Here is a 7,049-nt window from a genome sequence, read left to right on the forward strand (position 1 = left end):
AAGCAGACCTGTCACCACTCCAGCCCTACCCAAATCCTATGGAACTGCACCCTGGTTGGTGAGAGCACTGCCCTGCCGGTCCTGTGGTCAACCTCAGCTTATTCATCCTCATGGAGTGGCCCTGCTCATGCTGTCCTTGCCACAGTCCACCAGGATCTCCAGATTCCCACTTCGGTCAGACTTCAGCCTATACTCCTGTAGTGGTTATTCCATTTTAGGTAAGGTATGACACCACAGGATCCATCTCTCACTTCCCTGAACAGGCATAGTGGTTTGATCAATCTGTATCTATCCCTTCTGCCCTGAAGTTGTCTATTTGTGCACACTTTAGCATGTTCATTAAATCCACTCTTCTTTCACAAGTGGTATGATACGTGCAGACAAAACCATGCATTTTACCATATCATCATCAGGTATATCTTGTCCTCATTTTGAGTGGGAGGACTGAGTGGAGTAATCTTCAGTAAAAATTACATGTTCAAGTATAGAATGAGGGCTTCGGTGGATCGATGCCGTGTTTATTCCAGAGGGTCCCTCGTGGAGACGCTTAGGCAGCACTCTGCCAGCACCTACGCATACACACGATCTCACCTTCGCAGGTGGTTGTGAACAGCCGCTCACACACACAGTCTGTGCATGAACCAGAGATGAAGAGGCGAGAGGGGTTCTCTGCCTGCAATTCCGAGGTGTTCAATGGCAGCACACCCGAAGGGAACAGAGGCAAGAAGAACCCCGAACTGAAGGCCCGCACCGGTTTTATCCCGAAAGCTCCCAAAGGCGGGCAGAGCATCCAAAACCAATAGTCTGAGAGTTAGGGGGCAGAGGCAAGGTTGAATGGCATAGTAGGGGCCAATGGGAAAAGGGATGGGAGGGGAGAGAGGGCCAGGGACCAGAAGGATCTAGACAAAGAGAGAACTTTCTAGCACAGTGTTGTAGGGAGAGACCACTTTTAAGGAAACTTGGGGCATGTAAAGTGGACTTAGCCACCGTAACATTCAAGTAGTCACATTTTCTCTCAGCTGTATTACAATCTTAATGTTCTCTTGGCTAGTCTTAGAAAAGCTGATTGTTCATTTATCTTGTCAGAGGGAATGCTGAAGCTATTTCTGCTGTCGGCTAAAAAAGATGCGTCACATTGTTCCTTCACGCTTTCCTCTTTTGTGGTGCTAATCCTCTTAAAATAGTTCAAAGTTTTGGACTTGTTACCAGAAAGAGTGTTGTTGGTAGCGGAGCCTGGACTTCCTGCTCTAGCAGTCCTTCTCTAACTTGTTTTCTCCTGCAGCTGAGAACAGCGAACTACTGCCAATTTGGGCTAAAGATTAAAATGTTAAGGGAAATGAAACAACAGTTGGTTGTTCAAACCAGTCGTGGATTTGTGTTTGTTTTGTTTTAAATGTGTGAATCATTGCTGTGCACACATACAATAAAACTAGCAAAGGTCTGTTGTAGCCAGGAGCATCTGACTAAGTCTAGTGCAAGGAAATAGAAGTGACTGAGCAGTGAATTAGATGAGGTAAGGAAATCACAGTCAGTAGGGAAGTGGATCACTAGTACAAAAGCACAATAACAATTGAACGCATGCAAGTGGCAAGCTTGGGGAGGAATTAATCTTTCATCACTGGTTAGGTAGAAGCTTTAGAAATCATCCTCTCCTATAAGGATGTACATCTTGGTTTATTTTCTGTGCTTGATTTCCTAAGGTGTTCCTAAGCTTGATTTCCAACTGTGTTCAAGAGATCTCCTCCTACATAGCCTGCATTTATTTTCTCCATAGACCTCACTTCTCTGGCTGGGACGTCCAATTGGCTTCCTTTCCCAGGTTCATTTTTCCTAACACCTACCTTCATTGCATGGATTTCTGCAACAATTCCTGCAATAAATTGTGTAGATGAATTCTGAAATAAATTTCTGCAATACTTCCTGATTTATTGCTGTCTTTTCATCAGTCCCTAGCAGAGGTCTGTTCAGAGTACTGGTTCCAGTACTAGCTATTCCACTTGTGGTGGTCTGTGATGCTCATCTCCAGTGACACAGAAGATCTTCCACCAGACACTTCAAAACAATTCAGATTAAGTCCTTCAGACAACCTGGCTAGACTTCCATACAAATGGCCTCAGTCAAGTTACCTGGGCACAGTAAGTCACTGTTCCCCTCTGGAGGAAAAGCTTCTACCAAAATTATTGTAAGCAAGTTTGATAACATCACCCAGTGCTGTTGGTCACTTGTGCTCAATTTCTTACAAAACAACAGTAAGCAGTGCTGCAAAGCTGGATTAGTCATTCAAGTAATTACTTTCAAGTTCTCAGTTTTGTTAAGAATGGAGTTTGACAGGGAATGCATGAGTCACAGATGAGTTTAACTGGGAAGAGGCAAAATATTAGGTATTTAGCCTCTGCATTGCGAGACTGGGCCTTACTGGAAGCAAGATTCAAAACAATTAACCATATTACACAGACAGGGATACAGGGGTTAAGAATGAGGTTATAGGGAATTGGTGTTTTGTGTTGTTGTGTGTGGGCACACACTTGTAACACTGTCAGAGCAGTGAACAGTCACAGTGGCCAGGAGCAGCCACAACACACGTGAGCAGCAGTTGACCTGCCACAACAGCAGCCTGCAGAAGGGGAATTCAGGAGGATGTCAGACACGCAGATGACTGAGTCACATTCAATATTTATTAAACTAATAATCTGCCTGAGAATTGAGGCACACACCTTGCACTTAAACTGGCTTTTCACAAACGAGTCCTTACATTGGAGTAGATTGACACTGGGTGGCAAAATGTCAGTAGAGTTAAAAAATTAGGCTAGGTGGGCAGTGTTACTAGATACAGACATTTGGCATCTTGTGATACTCATTCCTGTATTTGAAGCTGTAAGAGCTTAAGCATTGTTTAAAACAAGTGAGTGCATTAATTGGTTTGCAGGAAACCCGCTATATTTGGTTTTGTATCTGCTTACGTCCTGTGTCTTCCTGACTCCACTTGTCTGGCAACCACTGTGTCAGTGTTAGCAGTGTGTTGAGAAAAGGGAGAGCTGAACAGAACAGTCACTAAGTTTAGCTATTTTGACCTTCAGAGTTATCTTTAGGATTTATGACTGGTTGACCAGAATATGTTGCTTATGATTCACACTTGGAAGTGATAACTTACACTAAGTATTTGGAAAATATGTATGCTTTCCTCTACACAGCCTCTGTGCTGCCTCTACCATGGACTTCTGGAGTATTTGGGAACACTTTCCTAGTACACTAGATGGAGGATGATAGCTTAAGCTAGCCTTTTTCAACATGTCTGTAACAAACACTTAAAAATCTTCATGCAGCAGGATTCTCTGTTGAATGACACAAATGCCAGCTCAGACTGCCAGCTTACTGCCTCTTTCATCTCAAGGCTGTTGTCAAGGCAAACTTACCAACCCAAAAGGGTTCAGTGCAGCACCAGCATATTTTAGGCTACTGTCTTTAAACACTTGTTTCATGTAAGTGTCATTCACTTAAGATTGAGTCGCTTTTGATTAGTACAGGCTAGAGTACTGATGCTTTAGTCTGTCCTCTGAAATTTTTCTGTTCTGACCCTCCTCTAAAGATGCCTGCAAAGGGCTTCCTACTCCTGTTAGTTTATTCCTAAGGTCATCTGCTTAGGAGGTGACTTTTCCTTCCTTTCAGTAACTTATGAGTCACAGCCAAGTTGTCACTGATCCTGCATAAAAAGCAAGGACCTAAGTGGAAATCCTCAGCAAGACCCTTAGGTAAGACTTACCACCTTCATGGGCCTAATCTGGATGTGTGACTCTCCCTGTGTGTTGTATAGGTACAAAAGAGTGGGGTCTGGAGAAGCTGACAGGTGAAATATCTGTGGTAGTTCACAGAAGGTGCCAATGGAGCCTTTAACGCAAACACACACACGTGCACACCCACAGGCTTGTTTTACTTGTGTTTGGAAATGCTGCCATACTACTTTGGAGGTTTTCCCTTAAGCAGCTCTGACACAAACTTTTGCTGAAAAATTTTCCTCCTGGATGCAGAAATACCATGGAGTACTCACAAGTTGGTTCATCATCTAGCCATTTCCTATTTTGAAAGGCAGTCCATGGAAAGCAAGCTAATTGCTCAGCTGGCCAGTCCTCTGTACAATCACCATAAGTGTGTGCCATATAATGAAATCAACTGCAATAGAGAATGCAAGGTCCAGTAGTTAGCTAGGCTGTCTGAAGGTGGCTAACTTCTGAAGTTGCAGCAGAAGTATGCAACAGGACTTGTCATTTAGTTTCTCTTTACTTTTGTCCCATATACAGAAGAGGCAAGTAGTAGAAATACCTGCCCTGCCAGTGACAGATTCTCCAGTAGCTGAGGGTCCATGGACAGAATGATCATTGCATAGAACCCTTTTACTGCTTCAGTTTGGGTCTGTAGTTTGCACCAGCTCCCTGAAAATCTTATCCTAAGAATGAGAAGATTTTTCGGCTTTGGCAGTTCCAGAATAAACTTGGATTTTCAAAGAATTTCTTTCTTCCCTTGAGTTTTATGGATGGAACATGACAGCGTACCTTAGGAGGAGATTCCTGTTAGTATGAAGTTAGTATGAGCTGTGGCCATCACTCTTACCTGCCAAGTTTCCTGTGGGGATAACTACTGGCACCCTCATTTTGAACCACTGAAAGCCTTGCCTGGATTTTGCACATCCCCCCTGCCTCCTGCAACACATCACAGCACTGCACTGCTAGAAATGGACTCTTCTTGTTAGCCTCATGTGGATTTGACTGTTTTATTGAAAAAATTAGTATTAATGTTCATTGTGTGTTGACACATTAGAAAGATCCTTTAGCATGTCCAATTACAGCAGATAGCCCAAACATTTGGTAGCCTTATTAGAGAGATTATTATTAGATTAGTATCCATATGGATCATTGGTATGACCAGAACTATGACAGCCTAATGAAGTCAAATGGGAAAAAAAAATGTTGTCTATCACCTATGAGCGGAAGCTTACTGCCTAAAATAATCATGTAATTCTGATAAATCAGATAGTGATAAATCAGAAGTGATAAGGGTCCTAAATTTAAGCCCCTCGCTTTGCAGAGTCATGTGCAGCCATGCACAAGATGATAGTGTCTAAGGGAGTTAATTTGCTTTTCCTCACATCTCTTGTTGAACAGCTATTTCAGAGTTTGACTTGGAGAGTTGTAAATCATTTTGGCATAAATAATAAAAGCTTATTTACTTTCACTATATTTGCTGGCACTTGGACAGATAGTATTCTTTCTCCCAATTGGATTTTCTTCCTTGCTTCCTCATGTTTATCCTAGGTATATTTAGAATATTTTGTTGCCCTTATTCTTCATTTTGTGAGTTCATATAGATTTAGAAGAGATTTTTCCCATAAATAAATTCCTTTCCATAAATAATGCTTCATCTATTCTGACATGTATTGATCTTTCTCAAAAAATGACCACCAGAATGGTGATGCTCCAGATGACATTTTACAAGGCCATTGCTTTTTTTGTAGCTGTTGGAAATGCATAGACCAAGGTGATAAAATTGTCTCCCCTAGTTTCACATTTGTATCGTTTTAGTGGCTTAGGTGTCCCCAAAGCAGCTGATGCACATACACACATAGGAATACACATATGGCAGGAATTTTGGAGGGCTAATCCCAGAAGTCGCACAGTAAAAAACTTCATGGCATTTTTGTTATTCCATGTATCAAAGTCATTTAGTTTTCCCTTTTACAGTGCTGTTAATAATCTTCTACTGAATGTGGCTGAATACTATTTTCAGATTTCATTAGTGTGCTCTACTTTTTGTTCTCAAGCCATTTATAAAAGTATTAAAATTTGATCTATTTATAGGCTCTCCAGGCCTCACCATGTCCCTTTGCAATGCAGTCTGTATGGCAGAAATACCATCTCTCTTCTTCAGCAGCAGCCCCTCAGGGACTTCACCATGGATTTTCTTAGTACTAGAATAAATTCTGCATAGGGCAATTAATTTAAGCAACTATAAAGAAATTCCTAATCCTTATAATAAATAAGGAACAGGAATTCTCCATCTTGCAGGTGAACCTGGAGGTCTCAGGCAGCTGTATACAAATTTTAGATTATATCACCATCTGTGTATGTGCCCACCTCCTAGCCAGCCCTTCCTAGCAGGAGTTCTAGAGACCCCCAGCCAGCCCCTCTTTCAGCAGCTGAGATCTCTGACCCTGCTTTGTCTTCTCTGTTTTGAGGTTTGACGTGGTAGCAAATGGGTACCTTGGTGGCCAGCCCTGTGACCTTAGCTGAAGAAAGTGGCCAGCAAATCCTTTTACTGCCACTCAATTTCCAGTATGAGCATAGGGGAACTAGGGGATAATTCTCTGAAAGTGTTTATTTCCTGGTTTAGGTTTCCCTTTGGTCCCCAGATGTGGTGTTCTAGTCCTGAGAGGTGGATGGACAAGTATTTAATCTTGTCTCTTGTTTTCAAGGGGAGGTTTAGCAAGATCACAGTTCTTCCCATAGATATCTCACCTAAGTTAAGGGTTTTTGCCTGGAAGTGGCCAGAGAAGCCCAGGTGACTGCTGCTGCTTGCTTGCCAATAATGTGCTGTGCACTCAGTTTTGATCAGTCCAGCTGGGGTTCCCTGACTGCACTGCTGAGACACTGGATTTACTGCATGGCAGCTGTAAGCTGCCACTGACAGGAACATGTGAGGAAAGTTATCAATGGATCGATCTTTATGGCTCTAGACACTCCTCTAGATGATCCTCTCATCTCATTTTCTTTCCAATACAATCCATTCTAGTTCTTTCTTTGATAATTTCTATTCTAATAAACTTAAGCATCTTTAGTTTAACTAATAATTTTCTGTGCGACAATGGAGCAACTGCTTTTGAGCTCCAGAAAATTTAATCTAGAGTAAAATAATGGTTTGACTCGTAGTTTTTTGTTTCTATAAAATAAATGCATATCTATATAGGCTTTCCCATTCTGGATCAGACTTTATATAGATCTGATGACTATCTTGTCTTGTACAGAAAGCATGTTAGTTAAACCTTAGCATAGCATTGCACA

The sequence above is a fragment of the Corvus moneduloides genome, chromosome 2 (assembly GCF_009650955.1).
Source record: "Corvus moneduloides isolate bCorMon1 chromosome 2, bCorMon1.pri, whole genome shotgun sequence".
Taxonomy (NCBI): Eukaryota; Metazoa; Chordata; class Aves; order Passeriformes; family Corvidae; genus Corvus; species Corvus moneduloides.